General features: G+C 33.0%; 1 protein-coding gene across 1 annotated transcript in view; it reads right to left on the reverse strand.

Moving 5' to 3' along the window:
- Positions 1–510: 510 nt before the first annotated feature.
- LOC113369764 (apoptosis-inducing factor 1, mitochondrial-like) overlaps positions 511–20,089 on the reverse strand; it is a 56,474-nt gene continuing 36,895 nt past the window's right edge. Inside the window, exon 15 of the mRNA XM_026610335.1 lies at positions 511–609. The gene's annotated coding sequence lies outside the window, so the exon portion shown is untranslated. The remainder of the gene's footprint in view (positions 610–20,089) is intronic.

Below are 20,089 nucleotides of genomic sequence, written 5' to 3' on the forward strand. Positions count from 1 at the left end.
TAAAAAGGATAAAATAATTTTTCAATTAATGTTTGCGGATAGTGCGTTTTGTTTAATTACTTTATTGTTAGCGTTATTCGAAAGCCTATTATTTTTTCTTTCAGTACTGCAAATATTGTCCAAATCAAATATGTGGAATATATATATATTATATATTATAGAATTTTGTGATATGAGTGGACCAAATATTAAATGTTAAATATGAACAAAACAACACTCAGATTTTTGACACAAACTTTATTTGGTAATTACAGACATTTCGAGACCATGGTATGCCTCATCTTCAGTGTAATTTCAAAAACAGTTACTTATATACTACACATTCTTTAATATTTTATTTAAATTACATTTAATTTTTGATATACACAGTACTAAAAATATGTGACACTTACAGAAATATTCTAAACAAATCTTAAGTATCGAATTGGATGGGTATTTTCAGGGCCCGTCCTGCCTTGAATGCAATGCATGTAAAAAATGCTGGCGCACGCCTTAGTGGGCGCCAAAACGAGCTTCGATTGGTACGCGGACTCGATTTTTACATTGTACATAAATTTTATGTCACTTGAAACCAGCGGTGGAATTAATCCAACTACCTGAAACAAAGGCCTGTGGAGAAGAAAAAACACTTGAGGTAAAATCATCAAGATTTATGTATGACGTGCTTCGGTACTTTGCAAGTTGTAAGCTGTATTTTACATCTTGATATATACAACCAAGCGACGCGGAACGCGAACCAAGCCAAACGACGTAGTCTAAGAGCCAGTGAACTATTTGACTAACCTGTTTTCACAAAGCCAGAATTTTTTTTAATGATATTTTATTATCGGCCCATTAAGAAAATACAATTCTGGCAGTCATTCCGCGGTTGCGTCATCATCCCTTCAATTTGTGAAAATGTAAAAAAAACAATTTTTATAACTTGCTCGCACAAGGCTCAAATTTTGAGGGTGTCTTCTTTTAACTGTTCAGAAAGCATATGTAAAAAGCCAGCCCATTCTGACGGTTGCAAGGGTCTGCCAGAAGAGTACATAATAGTCATGACGCGCAAGGGTGTGGGCGCATTGCCATACATAATTGACTAATACCCTTGTATTTGAATAATTTATACGCCATTTTAAAGGTCATTTTGAAAACATCCGTTATACCAAACTTCAACTTTGTATCTCACCTTATGGCCGAGATATCATTGAAAATATGCCAAAGTGGCCCCTTTTTCAAACTCAATTTTTGGCGTAACCATAAAAGATATCGAAAAAAAAATTACGTGATTCTACTCATATTGGCTTAAACCACATAATGTATAGTAATATATGCTAAATAATCCTTTATTATTAGCTAAAAAGGATAAAATAATTTTTCAATTAATGTTTTCGGATAGTGCGTTTTGTTCAATTACTTTATTATTAGCGTTATTTAAAAGCTTATTGTTTTCTCTTTTAGTACTGCAAATATGGTTTAAATCAAATTTGTGGAACACTTTGAAAAATTGAAGAAACCAGAACCAGTACACCCGCGCGTAACGCTAATAGTAGCGCATAGAATTCGTTCGGTCGGATGTGCGATGCGTTACGCGCGGGTGTACTGGTTCTGGTTTCTTCAATTTTTCAAAGTGTTCCACAAATTTGATTTAAACCATATTTGCAGTACTAAAAGAGAAAACAATAAGCTTTTAAATAACGCTAATAATAAAGTAATTGAACAAAACGCACTATCCGAAAACATTAATTGAAAAATTATTTTATCCTTTTTAGCTAATAATAAAGGATTATTTAGCATATATTACTATACATTATGTGGTTTAAGCCAATATGAGTAGAATCACGTAATTTTTTTTCGATATCTTTTATGGTTACGCCAAAAATTGAGTTTGAAAAAGGGGCCACTTTGGCATATTTTCAATGATATCTCGGCCATAAGGTGAGATACAAAGTTGAAGTTTGGTATAACGGATGTTTTCAAAATGACCTTTAAAATGGCGTATAAATTATTCAAATACAAGGGTATTAGTCAATTATGTATGGCAATGCGCCCACACCCTTGCGCGTCATGACTATTATGTACTCTTCTGGCAGACCCTTGCAACCGTCAGAATGGGCTGGCTTTTTACATATGCTTTCTGAACAGTTAAAAGAAGACACCCTCAAAATTTGAGCCTTGTGCGAGCAAGTTATAAAAAATTTTTTTTTTACATTTTCACAAATTGAAGGGATGATGACGCAACCGCGGAATGACTGCCAGAATGGTATTTTCTTAATGGGCCGATAATAAAATATCATTAAAAAATTTCTGGCTTTGTGAAAACAGGTTAGTCAAATAGTTCACTGGCTCTTAGACTAACGCTGCGTGGATCCAAGCGAACGCGCGAGCTAGAGAAAAAAAGTTATAGGAGAAAAAGGAGTATTCTTTATAGTATCTTTGCCATATTTTATTTTTTAGATTAACCAAATTTTAGATTTCACATATTTTCTATAGTCAAATTATAGAATTATTGATAAGAAAATCTTTTGATTGTAGAAATTTTAGTACAAAATCCAACTTTCAGAATCTAAATCTAATTTTTAGAACAAATTTTTCGAAATTTTAGAACAAAAATCTACAATCATTAGAACAAATTTCAAAATTTTAGAATAGAATTCCAAATTTTAGAATAACTTTCCAAATTTTAGAACAAATTTCCAAATTTTAGAATAAAATTCCAAATTTTAGAATAACTTTCCAAATTTTAGAACAAATTTCCAAATTTTAGAACAAAATTAACAATTTTTAGAATAAGTCTGATATTTTATATAAATCCATACAATTTGTTAAATATAAGTACTATCCTTTTGAGATAAATTTAGTTTTAGAACAAGATTTTAAAGTTTTAGAAAAAATAGAGAATTTATTTTTAGTTTGCACATTTTTATGCTTGTAACTAACTCATTTGTTATAAGTAAGTGTTGATTGATTGATGTGGAGAATACGTGCTACAACCGACTTTGTACTGCCGCAGCAACGTGTGATTAGCAGGTCAACAGAGCCCTTATTTGAGAACTACGTTTCATTTAATTCAGGCGACAGTAGTGATTTAGATTTGGTTAGCGCAGTTTTTAATAGTGAAGTAGTCGTCACTCCCCAATCCCGACAAATTCTAAGTTTTCATCTTTACCTTCATTACATTTTGATTTAAACAATCAAACTTCAGACATGGCTCCCCAGTTTTATCCTTACAAAGAACCATGGATATTGTTAAAACTTTCGATGGGTCGGATCAGAGTAAATTAAATGAATTTTTGCATACTTGTACTCAGTGATGTTGTCAAGTCGGAACGCGCCAGAACGTCGTTCAGGCAAATTATTTTTGGGCCGGAACGCGTTCCGACAAAAAATCGCTACAAAGAGATAATGATTTAATAAGTGAATTTTATAAATTATAATTCAACTATTTTTTATTAAATGTTCCTATTATTGTAATAAACATACATATATGTGCACAAAATGGGTTACATAATGATTTTTGTTTCTTTCTTTTTCGAACGAAACCGTAACCAACATGAAAACCGGTTTTTGAACCGGTTTTTTAATTTTAGCGTCCCGGAAAAAAAATTAGCACAACACCAATGCTTGTACTTATGTTTTTGAAAGTATAGATCCGGCTGAACATAAAGCGTTATTAAAATTTATTTTACATGTAAAATTAGAAGATAGGACTATGCAAATCACACAATATAAGACATTCGAAACTTTTGAAGAGTTAGAAAAAACCTGCTTAGAGGAGACTTATGTTAAATCTAGATCGGTATGCTCTCTTCAAATTTAATTTAAGAAGCGTAAACAAGGACAAAATGAGACGGTAAAAACTTTGCCTGTCGACTACAGACTATTCTTTTTTTTTAAAAAAAAAACTTTATTACCTTTTTTTCTTACATTTTTAAGATACTTAACACTTTTTTCTTACATACATATTACTTTTTCTTACGTATTATAAACATATTTACTTTTTCCTAACATATTACATGATTATTACTTTTTCCTTTTTTATTACTTGATTATTATTTTTTCCTTTTTTTATTACTTGAATTTTAACTTCTTCCACAGGTTCTCCTGGTGCATTGACTTATTCTCCAACTCAGTCTGGGTGGACAGAGTCAGAGTCCTTATTTTTCTTTTTTGAGTACAGGGATACAATCCGAGTACCTCTTACTTGTAAGAGGCATGTTGCTACTACAACTATTGCCCCCTCTGCATATGCGTATGCTGCGGCAATGCCCACGAAAGGCCATTTTCACTTGAGATCATATTTGAAATCTATGATTTCAAGTGAAAATTAGGTATCAAGCTGCTTTGATACCGAATCGACCGCAGTTGGATTCGAACCCGAGACTAGGATTTTCTAGGCCACGTTCTTACCACGGGACCACATTCTCAGACAACTCATAAACGCGGCTATTAAAATGGGTAGAGGACCTGCTGCAAATGCTTATTTCACTGAATTATTAGAAGAGCAAGCTCTTCATATTTTCCAAGAGGGTTTGGGTTCCGTATTTAAAATGATCGTTAAATGTAAATCTCCTGCAAATTTAAATTCTGCAATTTCTATTGCAACTGAAGAAGAGATCAATTTAAACTCGGAAAAGGAAACCTATTCTCACAAACCTTTAAGACTAATTTACCACCTTGCAGACCACACGTTCCTATAAAACATGAACACATTTCATGTAATTATTGTAAAATTCCGGGACATTTAATGTGGGACTGTAGTAAGAGAATTTTTAATGAACATTCCAAAACAAATAAAATAGAATTAGCCACTGCATCATCGAATAAAGAGAATACTTCAGATAAGACCAATGATTCTCCTACAGCATCCACAAGTAAAGAAAGTTCAATACGTAAAGTCAGTAAGCTAAGAAACGCTCAACTGTCATGCATTTCAGATAAACAAAAATTAGCTTTAATAAACCTCGAATTTTTAGACACTACTACATCTAGATTAAATTAACTGGTAGATACTGGAGCCGAAATTAGTATAATTAGAATAGATAATTTAGATGATGATGCAGATATAGACACAAGTTTAGATAATAGAGTTAATATTACTGGAGTTACAAGGACCACTATAGATACGTTAGGGACACCTAAGTTAAGGATTCTGTTAGACAACAAGATTATTTCGCATAAATTTAGTGTAGCAGATACTAGGCTAGCAATTCTAGGAGATAGCATAATAGGGTTAGATTTTTTGAAAACTTTTAAAGTCAATGTAAATATTAATAATGATACAAAGATTTTAAGGACTTGAAGCCCATCCCTTTAAATTATTCACCTTTAAACTATTCCCTTTAGTTGAGTTAGAGCATCGTTCGGAGACTGTAGTTAGGGTTTCTACAAATATTAATTGTTTAGAAATTATTGAAAGGGAGGAACTTGCCGAAGGTGTATTTGTAGCAAATTCTTTAGTTTCACCTCCAAATCACACTTGTCTGGTTAACGTTATTAACTGTAATAAAGATAAAATTAAAATAAAAACTCCACTTTTAGATATTCACACCTTAGATTTTGAAAATCATGTAAATGCGTTAGAAATAAATAACATTAATGTAGAAAATAATTACAAATCAGACAGGGTAAATAGGATTTTTAATAAACTTAAACAAAACCACTTGAATCAATAAGAAAGTGAACTTTTGTATGAGATTTGTGAAGAGTATAATGATGTATTTTTTTAGAGGGTGATAAATTACCCGTAACTTCAGCTATATCTCATAACATTATAACTCTTTCAAGCTAACAAGCTACACCAGTTAACATCAAACCTTACAGACTTCCAAACAAAAAACTGAGATTAACAGACTTCTGACTTATTAAGACAAGACATAATAGAACCTAGTACTAGTCCCTGGAACGCATCATTATTCTTAGTTAGGAAGAAATCCAATGACGGTAGTATAAGTATAATCTAATGACTTAATGACTTGACAGTAGGTGTCTTTTCCACTTCCTAACGTTACTGACATTCTAAACCAGGTAATTCTAGACTAGGTAATTCTAAATTCTTTTCTACATTAGACTTGGCTTCGGGATTCCATCAGACCCGTTGAGCTCTGGTGACAAACATAAGACAGCATTCTCGACTCAAATGGGTCATTATCATTATAAAAGAATGCCATACGGATTAAAAAATGTCCCAGCCACCTTCCAACGTTTAATAAATTCTATTTTAACAGGACTGCAGGGTCTCAAATGTTTTGTTTACACGGATGACATAGTCATTTATTCTAATACTCTTCATGAACAATCTAGACGAATTAACGAAATTTTTGACAGACAGGAAAAGCAACCTTAGACTTAGACTCCAACCTAGTAAATGTGTACTTTTTTGTAAAGGGGTTTTTCTTATCTTGGTCACATAATTACTCCAGACGGTATTAAACCAGACCCTTCCAAATATCCTCTGTCGCAAACTTTCTTGTTCCTAAATGCGCCAAAAACATAAAATCATTTTTAGGCCTCGCAGGGTATTACAGGCGATTCATCGAAAATTTTTCACATACTTCTAGGCAATTGACACAACTTTTAAAGAAAAACACAAAATTCAATTGGACATCTTCTCAGCAAAAATCTTTTGAAACTTTAAAAACTCATTTAACAACTGCTCCCATTTTAAAATATCCTAATTTTGAGATTCCTTTTAACATTACCACGGACGCGTCTGGCAAAACTATTGGGGCTATTTTGATACAGGGCCCTATAGGTGAAGATTTGCCAGTTGCTTACGCTAGTCGCACACTCAATAAAGCCGAAGAAAACTACTCTACTATAGAGAAAGAACTTCTGGACATTGTGTGGGCCGTCCAGCATTTGTGCATAGTACTAAATTTTATATTATTATGGATCATCAACAATTATTATAGTTGTTTGACTTGAAAGACCCAGGGTCGCGGTTAATGCGATGGCGCATAAAGCTGGAGGAATATCAATATGAAATAAAATACAAAAAGGGGGCTTTCAATACCAACGCGGACGCACTGAGCCGGATCTTTCATATTTCGTTAACAAGTACTTATGATAATTTTAGACTAGCCTTAAAAGACAAACTTATTTTTAATTCGAGAGTTAAGGAAGTAGATGATAAATTATTAGTAATCCATTTATACAGACTCTCCGCAAGACTTTGTTAGTAATAATATTTTGTATACTAAGTTGAAAATTAAGGTTAACAAATTCAATGAATTGACTGCGCAAAATAAAACGATCGGTCAAGTAGCGCACGTCAAACAAGATGATCATTTTATATTTTTTCTTTTGATCAGAAGTAGAGATTCCGATAACACAACCTGTCCTATCGAAACCCTCATTTTTTTGAAAACTTTATGCTTACAAAATAATATTAAAGCAATTAAATTACCAATGCTTATTAAAGAGACTGACAGACTTGACTGGACTGAAGTGCGTGCTATAATATGATATATTTTTAGAGACTCAGACATCGACATTGACGTACACAAATTTCCATTGCAAGATCTGAGGACGAAAAACATACATTATTTTCGGAATTTCATGACAAACCACTTGGCGGACATCAAGGATTTAGGAAGACACTCAAATTTTTAACTATAACTGGCCTAAACTCAAACGAGACTTAAGAAAATTTAAAAAAAAGTGAGGTTTGTCAGAGAAACAAATCATACTACCTCAATAAACACCCCTTGTTAATTACTGACATACCCACTAAACCAATTGAGAAATGCTCGCTTGACATAGTAGGACCTCTTACTGAAACAACTGACTCGTACAAGTTTATACTGACTTTTCAAGACCTTTTAACCAAAGGGTATGGGCGCATAGAGAGTATATAGAGAATCGGCCCCACCCTGGTATTAAAATAATAAATACGCCATTTTTAAGGTCTTTTTGAAAAAAAAACGATATATCAATTTTCAACTTTGTATCTCACCTTATGGCCGAAATATCATTGAAAATATGTGAAAGTGACCCCTTTTTTTAAACTCACTTTTTCGCGTAACCATAAAAGATATCGAAAAAAAATGTACGTGGTTCTATTCATATTGGCTTAGGCCACATTATGTAGAACAATCGATGAACATACAAAGATAAAATAATTTTTCAATTGATGTTTTCCGGTAGTGCGCTTAGTTGGATCACCTTCTAATTAGCATTATTCGAAAGCCTATTGTTTTTTCTTTTAGTACTGTATTTTGTGAAACACATTGGAAAATTGAAAAAAACGGAGTCAGTACATGCGCGCGTAACGCTAATAGTCCTACAATTGCATTCAATTCGTTCGGACGCAAAGCAGTGCGCGATGCATTTGTTGTATCTTTATCAGCACTACAATACTAAAATGAATATAAGTGATAATTTTTTTTGAATTGTTATTATTTAAAATTTGTATAATATATTCGTCATTTGATGTGGCAGCTTTCTATATAGTACTAGCAAACCCGACGAACTCCGTTTCGCCACCAGATGGTTTCGTGAGAAAGATGAAGAAATTTTTTGTTTGTTTTATATTTGAAAAGGAAAAATTTGATTTTATTATACAACAGTAATGAATTTATTTCGATTACAAAAATGAAGTGTTTTTTAGTTGAACTTCTCTAAGTAAATGAAAGTGAATCCGCAATTTATCCGTTTCATTGAAGTGCTCTTTGGTAGACCACATTTTTTTGTTTTTTGGTCTGACGTTAACACAAACAAAGCAGATGATTTTCCAACTCGTGAACAGGCAACGTATAACTGCCCATGTGAAAAGCAATGATTCTAAATAATCTATTTGAAATTTATCCCGCAAACACTAAGCGATTGGCCTTGAGATTTGTTATTGCGAACGCAAGGCAAACTGGAAATTGCAATCGTTTGAAGTCAAACGGAAGACCAGTCGGAATCATTGGTATGTCACCAAATCGCCAGCAATTTTTGATTGAATGGCAAAATTCAGTGCGTGTACATCATTATTCTTTGCGGCAAGAATTGCTCGTTGACTTAACCAAGCTCACTAATGTCATTACTTGAGTTTGCATTAAGGCACGATGCCGTGCACAACTAATTTTGTTAGCTATAAACCTTGCGGAACCCGAGACCTTTGCGTTCTGGAGTTATTTCGTCAGGAAAGAAAACCCGACTATTTTATACATATATAGGAGATAATTTATTTGAAATTATTTAAAACAATTGTTGATTATTTTTATTACTCGAATTTTTAATTACGGTGCATGAAGTTCCAGCAATTTGCATTAGGGCACGATGCCATGCACCATTATTTTTCTTAGCTATAAACCTTGCGGAGCCCGAGACCTTTCCAACAAATGCAAAATTGTCGAAATCGGTTCGTGCGTTCTCGAGTTATTTCGTCAGGAAGAAAAACCCGACTTATTTATATATATATATAATATATATGATTTAGTAGTTTTTGATGTTGAAATATATGAGTGAGTTCTTGAGGGCGATACATCAAACAAAGAAAAGCCAAAGATTTATAAAATAATCTTTATTTCCAAACGTTTCGACATTCAATTTAATGTCATCATCAGTGGATCTAAAAACAGTATGAAAATTAGTATATCTAGGTAATTATAATATATGTAGATTGGTAAAGTAACTATACAATAAGAGAAAAATTAACAAACAGCAACACTTAACAACAAACCAAATATAAAAGATAGGAAAGGTAGTAGAAACTAGAATTAAATAAATAATTAAAAAGTATAGGCAAAAATATTTTAGTACACTCATATAAACCTACGCATATATACATATATATACATACACATATACACACATATACATATATATATATATATATATATATATATATATATATACATGCATATATCCATATACACACACATGTAAACATATAATACACATATACATATACAGATACAACAATATATACCTATATATGTACACATATACATGTACGACTATACATATATAAATATACGTATATACATATATGCGACGTGCATGCATATTCACAACGACGTACATGTACATGTATGAACCATACATATACTCATACCTATCTATGTAACTATAGCTATACACGTATACACATACATATACGCATAAACATTATAAATATACATATATATATATATATATATATATATATATATATATATATATATATATATATATCATATATACTACCTACTTGGTCGGGTAGGTATTTAAATTATCATTCTTACCACCCTTCTAGCATGAAGATAGGCACTATTATTAATTTAGTCGACCATGCCATCCTACTCTCAGACAAACAATTTTGGCCCTCTAACTTATCCCTCATCCGCACAACTTTAATTAACAACTCATATCCACCGCACCTCATCAACTCCGTCACCTCCAACAGACTTAAAACCCTCAACAGTATGCATTCTTCTTTTTCCCCAGAAAAAAATTCTAAAGACAATAACTATATAGGCAACGTTTGTTTACCTTACGTAAAAGAACTTTTTCCAGTGTGGAAAAAACTTTTTCATAAGGTAGACATCAGACTAACCTGCAACATAGATCTAACTCTTAAATCCCTCTACACAAACCTGAAATCTCCCACTAGTATAGAACGTACTTCCAACATTGACTACAAAATAAATTGCAATGATTGCCCTTCTACTTACATAGGTGAAACCGGACAAAATTTAATAAAAAGACTCAAACAACACGACAATAATTCGAAAAACCCCAACCAAAACCAAACTATGATAACAGAACACATAAAAAATTTCAAACACTCCTTTAACTTTTATAATGCCAGTATTCTCTACCATGAACGGAACACCATTCAGAGACGTTTTGCAGAATCTTGTTTCATATCAATATGTGATCACGTGGTGAACAAAAGATCGGATTCCTCCTTACTCTGCGATAACTACCAAGTAATACTAAATAATGTTTCCAAATTTATCTCCTTTGAACAAAACTAATTGACCTTACTAACCTTGCCAACACTTCCTAGTTTAACTTCGGCCTTGATACCCGAGCTTTACCTACCCATACATAGCAAATTTTGAATAAACCTTGAAAATTTTTTATTTTAGATTTTAGTATAACTACTTAGTAATACTAAATAACATTTCCAATTTTTTTCTCCTAATTCTAACCATACAAACCTAGCCTAACATTACTAGTTTCAACTTCCGACTATTTTTTACCTACCCGCCCATAACAATCCTGGAATGACCCTTAAAAATCTCTCAAAACATGTGGTGGCTTTTATACATGCCTCGGTACTAGCAAAGTACAGAAGTCGTGGCAGAAATTACATAATTCTACTTACATTTTTGTTCAATAAAACTATCATTTTTCTGTTTACATCATACAAAAAAATTATATAAAAAATGCATAGTGCTGACAAGTTAGTTGTATAAATGTTAGTGCCAATCTCTAGTGCTGTGTACACTTCTCTATATGTAACCAACCAACGTAATGTAAGTCCACTTGTATTTTATATGTATTATCCATCTTCATAAATAATTTGTTTGCTTTACATATATACGAGTTTACATATATTGTATGTTATATATATATATATATATATATATATATATGTATTTGTATGTATGTATGTATATATATGTATATTACTTATTTACATGTATGTTTGTATGTATGTGCATATGTATATGTGTATACATGTATTTGTATATACGTATATATGTATGTATGTATATGCATATATATATATATATGTATATATATATATATATATATATATATATATATATATATTTGTGAGCATTTATGTACATATGTATATATATGTATTGTGTGTATATATATATATATGTGTATATATGTATATATACATGTTTATGCGTATATGTATGTGTATACGTGTATAGCTATAGTTACATAGATAGGTATGAGTATATGTATGGTTCATACATGTACATGTACGTCGTTGTGAATATGCATGCACGTTGCATATATGTACGAGGTGTGTTCAAAAAGTACCCGGAATTACTAATAATTAAATTTCGCGGGTCTGGAGTGTCTGATTGTCAAATTTTTTTTTTATTGTGTTGGTATACATGCCCCTAAAGTATGATGAAATTTTCAGCTATATTCACTGTTTACTTTGTCTGTGGTAGTCGCTAAGGTTCGACGTGTTTTTCTGAGCTCGGCGATTTTTACAATGGAAGAATTGAAAAGTCAAAGAATTTGTATTAAATTTTGCGTAAAAAATGAAATAAAGTGTTGCAAAGTGCAAAAATTCACCAGATATGGCTCCGTGTGACTTTTTCCTATTCCCAAAGTTGAAGAGACCCATGAAAGGACGGCGGTTTTCCTCGATTGAAGAAAATCGCTGAGAGTGCTCAAGGACATATCAAAAAGTGAATATCAAGGGTGCTTCGAAAATTGGAAAAAACGCTGGCATAAGTGTATTATATCTGGGGGGGGACTACTTTGAAGGGGACCACATTAATGTAGACGAATAAATAAATATTTTTTTGAAAAAACGAAAATTCCGGGTACTTTTTGAACAGACCTCGTATATACGTATATTTATATATGTATAGTCGTACATGTATATGTGTACATATATAGGTATATATTGTTGTATCTGTATATGTATATGTGTATTATATGTTTGCATGTGTGTGTATATGGATATATGCATGTATATAATATATATATGTATATATATATATATATATATATATATATATATATATATATGTATATGTGTGTATATGTGTATGTATATATGTATATATGCGTAGGTTTATATGAGTGTACTTAAATATTTTTGCCTATACTTTTTAATTATTTATTTAATTCTAGTCTCTACTACCTTTCCTATCTTTTATATTTGGTTTGTTGTTAAGTGTTGCTGTTTGTTAATTTTTCTCTTATTGTATAGTTACTTTACCAATCCACATATATTATAATTACCTAGATATACTAATTTTCATACTGTTTTTAGATCCACTGATGATGACATTAAATTGAATGTCGAAACGTTTGGAAATAAAGATTATTTTATAAATCTTTGGCTTTTCTTTGTTTGATGTATCGCCCTCAAGAACTCACTCATATATATATATATATATATATATATATATATATATATATATAGAAGATATCAATAATTTACAAAAAGTATTATTGAAAGTATTCTAATAATCATTATTTTCATAATATAAAACGTCTTAGTTAATTTATTTCGAAAATTATATGATTTTTTAATGTTTGTATTTTTGTGTCGTTTTTTTTTGTATAGCGAAGGAAATGCCTTTATGCATCCCAGACCGGTCTTCTGTCTGGGTATGTTGGACTCGATACCGCCCTGGTATAATACCGACTAAAACCTCCGCTTTGTCCTTGCCTCTGGTCCCCACGGAAACCGCCGTTAGGCATTACTTCGTGGGGGGAGGATCTAGAATGATATAATTCTTAACTTGTTATAATCAATGTTATAATTCATAAACATTATACTTATCTTTTAAATGGGCAAAGACCCATTCGCCCTTTCTCTCTCTATAGAACGCAGGTCCATTAATACGTCTCTCGCAAATCTGTCTATGGCGTTCCAAGCAGCATCACTTGTCAGCATCACTCCAACAACATTACCTGGGGTAATTCTGCGTCTCAAAGTCTCTTCCACATCATCCCGTAGAGCACCAAATCGCGGGCACACGAAGAACACATGCTCAGCATCTTCGATTTCGCCCAAACAATATGGGCAATCCGGCGAGCTATCGTGCTTGAAGCAATTCTTATAGCACTGAGACGATATAAGGGCACTGCCATTCTCCTCGATTTTTGAGATTTAAGAGCATCAGCCCATATGGAGATACCATATGTTAGCACAGAAGTAACAACTGACGATAGTAATATCCTTCTGGTTGGTTTAGGACCTCCAATATTAGGCATCAGTCGAGCAAGTTTCGACCTAACTATTGACGCCTTAGCACTAACGTGTTCCATTTGTTGATTGAAATTCAAACGAGCATCAAGCATTACGCCAAGGTAACAGATGTGAGGTTTTGACGTAATCTCAAGATTTCCTATCTTTAGCTTGATGGTCTCTATTGTTTTTCTACTAGTGATAAGAACAGCTTCACTTTTTTGTTGTGCTAATTGGAGATTCATGGTTCCCATCCACTGATTAATTTATCTAAATGTAATATCGAATAGACTTACGATGTCATCAATTTGATTGGAGACAACTACTATGGTATATCGACTGCATATGCTACTAGTTTCACACATTCTGGAATCTCTAGTCTCAATAGGTCATCATACATAATATTCCATAGCAAAGGGCCTAGAACAGAGAACTGCGGCACACCTCCTGTTATATTATATTCTTCTGTACCATCGCGTGAATCGTACATTAGAATTCTGTCTGTAAAGTAGCTTGCGACTATATTGCAGAGGTATGCTGGCACGTTCTTGTCAGGGAGTGCATTCATAATGCAATCCCAGTTTGCAGAATTGAAAGCATTTTTTATATCCAATTTAGCTACAAGGCAGTACTTTTTCGCACCCCCCTTCCATCGGGTTCCAGCAATTGCCTTCTTGGGGGTGTTAACTACCAAGTTTATAGCATCGATAGTTGATCGCCCTTTGCGAAAACCATACTGATTGTCTGCTAGGATTGGGTCAACTATTGCATCTATTCTTTGGTAAATTATTCTTTCAAAAATTTTACCCACTGTATCCAGCATGCATATTGGACGGTAGGATGATGGTTCATCTGGTGTTTTTTTCCTTTGGGAATAAGCACTAATCTTTGCTGTTTCCATTTTCGTGGAAAAACCCCTTCTTTCAGGCATGTATTATATGCATTAAGAAACATTGTCGGAGATGTCATAATTGATGTTTTTAAGGCAATATTAGGAATTCCATCAAATCCCGGTGCCTTACTATTACCAACGCGATGGCAAGCTTCCATCAGTTCTTGCAGTGTTATAGGTGAAATATTATACAGTTCTACATGTGTTACCTGGTAGTTTAAATTAGGTTGTCGTGGAAACAAAGTAGTTACTATTTTATTCAATAGTCGTCGGCAAGTTAGTGAAGGTATTGGCTGGCTTTTGAGGCGAGACATTACAGTCTTATAAGGTCTTCCCCATGGGTTTTCCTCGACTTCATCCAGAAGTTCTTTCCAGCACCTAACTTTACTATCTTTGATAGCTTCATTTAGTTGCCGACGTGCTTGTTTATATTCCACTACCAGTTGTGCAGAATTAGTGAGACTATACCCTCGCTGAGAGATCCTTCTTTTCTTTAGGCATTCTTTACGAAGTGAGCTGATTTCTTCAGTCCACCAGTGCACAGATTGTCTTTGATTTATGCCATGCTTACGAGTCATACTGATATCACAGGCTTCGGTTATTCTCTCCATCAGCTCTCTAGTATGCTCATCTGCGTGTTCTGAAATTATAGGTTTGCAGTTTAAGGCAACTTTCATGGCGCTTTCATCAAAAGATTTTATATTTCACCCAATGGCTTTAGGTATTTTCGCATGTCTTCTAATGTTTCTATTCGTTGATATTTCGCAGATGATTGCATTGTGGTCACTAGCAGTGTAGATATCTAATACCTCCCAATTGCAATTTCCTCTGACGAGGCTATTGCTAACAAAAGTAAGGTCTATTATTGAGCTTGCACTGCCCTTGGCAAAGGTTGGCTTATCACCACTATTAAGTAAAACAACGTCAAGTGCATTAAAGGCCTCTAAAAGTGCTTTACCTCTTGCATTAGTCTTCCTACTTCCCCAGTCTACCGCCCATGCGTTCAAGTCACCGGCTATCGCTACGGGGTGGTGTCGTTTTGCATCCTCCACAAGACGATCTAAAAAATCGGGCAAAGAAATACTAAGTGGAGCGTAACAGCTGTATAAATGAATGCCATCTAATGATGCTGCGACAAATCCAGCGTTGCTATTGTTAACAACATTTTGGAAACAAAATTTGCCACAGGACCAAATAACAGCTTTGGTGGTACTGTCAGTTTCCCATGGCCAATCAGTTAGTTGTTTGTAAGGTTCTGATAAGAGGGCAACATCAATTTTCATATCTCTTACCGTCTGCATAAGCAAGTCGTGTGCAGCCTCACAATGATTCATGTTTAGCTGCATAATCTTCATGCTTTTGCGTTCATTATTTTCTCTATGGCCTCCCTATATACAGGACATCTGTGAGTGCCGGCATGATGTGCTACATTTTCAGCGCATAGTGCACATTTTGCTGCATTCATACAGTTGGCTATTTTGTGACCTTCTTGTCCACATCTAATGCATAGATTGGTCCGATTCACTTTGCTCTTGCACTGTGATCCATAATGTCCGAATAGCCAGCATTTAAAGCATCGAATTGGTTTCTTGATGATTTTAATTCGACAGTTGACCCATCCAATTCGTATTTTGCTACTTGCTTTGAGCAGATGGTATACAACTGCCGCTGGAAGAGCTACAGTAGCAATCTGAGTACCTCTATATGCCTTACAAATCCTAATTGCTTCTGCTGGTGTGTTGCAGGCTCCTCCGGTTGCTTTTTGTAGTGCTATCTGGATATCAATTTTCGAGGTTTCATCATCAATATCCCTTATTTCTATAGTTTCTTGGTGTCCCTTATAAATAACTTCGGCCTCATCCTTTAACACACCTGCAATAATCTGTTGTAGTCCTTGGCGTTTGTCCGCACTTTTCTTAGAAATAGTTATCAACAAGTCTCCATTTCTGGTTTTGTTTATTTTGTCTACTGTCGTATTTTTGTGTGGTTTATGTGAAGATTTGTGATTTTTTTAACTAATTTCTGTAGCTAATTTGCAATTACTTATAATACAGTGATATTTTTAATTTTCCGTAGTATATATAGGGTGAGTTATTGTAATCGAAAATTTTTGCATATCCTCACATTTCGAAGGTTTTTCAACATTTTTGGCATACGATAAAAAAAAATGATGTGTTTGTTTGTGTTACATTTACATTTGCGTTACATTTCATGTACGAATGTATGGATACAGATTTTTATTTACGATTTCGGGCGCACGGATCAACCGATTAGGAGACGTACTGATTAGTTTTTGGCAAAGACAGAAGAATCTGATTTGAATGATTCAAAAAAGCTTTTGCTTGTTTAGACGACAAGATTATTTTGGGCAAATAACAAAAAAAAATTTTTTTAAATTTCAAAACATTTATTTTTTTAATATCGAAAATAATTCGGATTTTCATTTTGGTTCTAGCTAAAATTCTAAAGATCTCTGATATACTTCAGATAAATAATTTTAAGTTTGCCATAAGATAATATTCTTCATTCTAACTCCGCTTCATTGGGTTCTGTTCATTTACTTTTCAGGAAAACATATGCAAACGTCATAGTCCAATTTATAAGACCTTATACTTTGTTCATAAATTCGAATAATGAATGTTACAGTATTGATAATAATATATTTGAAAACATTTGATTTTCTTCGAATACTTCATTGCGGACCCTTAAGGCACAATGCCATACACCACTAGTTTCAGTGATTTAATTAACAAATTAGAACAAATAATGCCTAAAAATGTAAAATCTATAATCTATGTGTTTATACATATAACTATATAATAAATATTTTACGCATTCAGAGTTTCTTAAGAATGGTTTCGGGCGCATCGCGCACTTCTTCGCGTCCGAACGAATTGCATTTGCATTGCATTTGAAAAATATTTACAGCACTAAAAGAAAAAACAATGGACTTTCGATTAACGCTAATTAGAAGGTGGTCCAACTAAGCGCACTACAGGGAAACATCAATTGAAAAATTATTTTATCTTTTTCAGCTAATAATAAATGATTATTTGGCATCGATTGTTCTACATAATGAGGCCTAAGCCAATATGAATAGAACCACGTAATTTTTTTTTCGTTATCTTTTATGGCTACGCCAAAAAGTGAGTTTAAAAAAAGGGGCCACTTTCACATATTTTCAATGATATCTCGGCCATTAGTGAGATACAAAAGTCTCACCAAACATTAGTAAAGTACATACGTAATTTTTTTAAAGCAGACCAATCTGACTGGAACACTTGGCTTCCATATGCAATGTTTACATATAATGTGACTCCGCATAGCTCTACTGAATTTAGTCCATTTCGTTTAAATAACGGTTACGACCCGGAACTCCCAACGTCCCTTAATAAACCTCCTGATGTCCATTATTCCTATGACGACTATGCTAAAGAAATAAAATCTAGAATTCAACAAATTGCTAGAGATACTTTAATTCATAGTAAATTCAACTCCAAAGAAAATTATGGCAAATCTGTTAAATTAACTGAATTTAAAATCGGGCAATTAGTTTTTTTGAAAAATGAGATTATTCCTAAGAGAAGGACCAAAAAATTGCTCAAGCCTTGGATTGGACCTTACGAAGTTATCTCAAAGGACTCTGCAGTTAATTACACATTGCTGTGTGGCAGCGTAAATAGATTGAAACCTTACTTTTCTTAGAATTACTATTTTTCTTTTCAGTTTTGTATAACATTTAGTATATTGGAATTATTTGTTTACTCTTTGTATCACACATACCCTGTAATCAAGTTTATAATTTTATATTCAAATTTATATGAAATATTAATTATAGAATAATTTCAGACCCAACATGTATATATAAAATAGAATTATTCAAATTTTAATTTTATAAAACTCATTTGATTATAGTTCTAGTTTTAATTAAAGTTGAGTATGACAAAGAACTATAATCATTTCAATGCGGAAGGTGTTATGACAATTCCCCAACATCGGGTCACTCAAATTGCATCCAAATGTAATGATTGCAATCTGGCAAGGTATACATATCCGCCTAGAGAAGGAGTAGGAGAATGTTGACGATGCTAGGAGGGCATTATCGGGATATCGGGCATTAACTATAAACTATAAACACATTCAACAAGTATATATATAATAATTTAAACGTTTATATTATATTCAATCTGCATTTACTAAATAAAGAGCTATCTTAGGTTTTTATCGCAGAAAATACAAACATTATTTTTGGTTTTGAAAATCAAAAGTTTACTTTCAGAAGCAGATTATATTTCCATGACTTCCGACATGTGGACGTGCTTTTATAATCATAATAGTTTTCTAAGACTCATTCTTAATTTTATTTATTATAATCGGTATTTTCCTGTTTATACTCAGGGCCGTGCCTGGGTATGTGGCCGCCTGCTTGTGAGCATATAAATGGCCGCCCTTAAAAATAGCATAATAGGAAAATATTTAATAGATTCTCACGAAAAATTTCGACTTTTCAAGTCTTCCTGAACCGTTTGAGACCAATTTTTTTTTAAAAAAGGGTGTATATTAGCCGATTTTTGACTTTTTGCCAACGTTTTCTCGAAAACGGTTAAATCCATTTCAAAACTTTAAAAGTCATTTGATGTAGCTAAATAATGACAAACGTCTTTCAGTTTTGTGCAACAATCGGCCAACTCTTTCTAATCAACAGAAAAATGTAAAATTTTTCGTACACGTTTTAGCCAAAAATCCTGCATCGATTTTAAAAATTCAGAAACTGTTCAAAAGATATCAATTGGGAATCGTGCTGATTTGTTTTAAGAGATCGATCGGATCGTTTCTTCGTATTCAATTGTTAAATATTTCTTTACGATGATATTTATAAAACTTTATTGGCGATAGTGATCACGGTCTCAAAAATAACTAAATATTTCGACCCTACGGTAAGTTGTTTTAATTTTTAAAATACTATCAAAGTTTGAAAAAATGAGCAGCGCTTTTTTACGTTAGTCATAATTTCATCTTTAGTCGACGTTTTCTTAAAAATGCACAATCCTATTTAAAAATTATTTGTCCACGATATATATAGCTTACATTCGTGAATCGATTTTGAAAATTCAAAAACTATTACAAACGTTCTATTTGAGAATCGTGCTGATTAACTTTCAAGGATCGACGAGTCGTTTCTTAGTTATTAATTAACAAACTTCTTTGGCAATTTTGGATCCAGTTTTTCATGCAACTTGCCACTTACACAGGGGCGTAGCGTGCCTTAGCGGGGCCCCGTATCAAAATTTGTTTGGGGGCCCCCTCATGAAGAAATTTTTTTTCATAAAAAATAAAAA

This window comes from Ctenocephalides felis, unplaced genomic scaffold (genome assembly GCF_003426905.1).
Source record: "Ctenocephalides felis isolate EL2017-DRISC unplaced genomic scaffold, ASM342690v1 CF-g0.4_SCAFFOLD_01492, whole genome shotgun sequence".
In the NCBI taxonomy this organism is placed as follows: domain Eukaryota; kingdom Metazoa; phylum Arthropoda; class Insecta; order Siphonaptera; family Pulicidae; genus Ctenocephalides; species Ctenocephalides felis.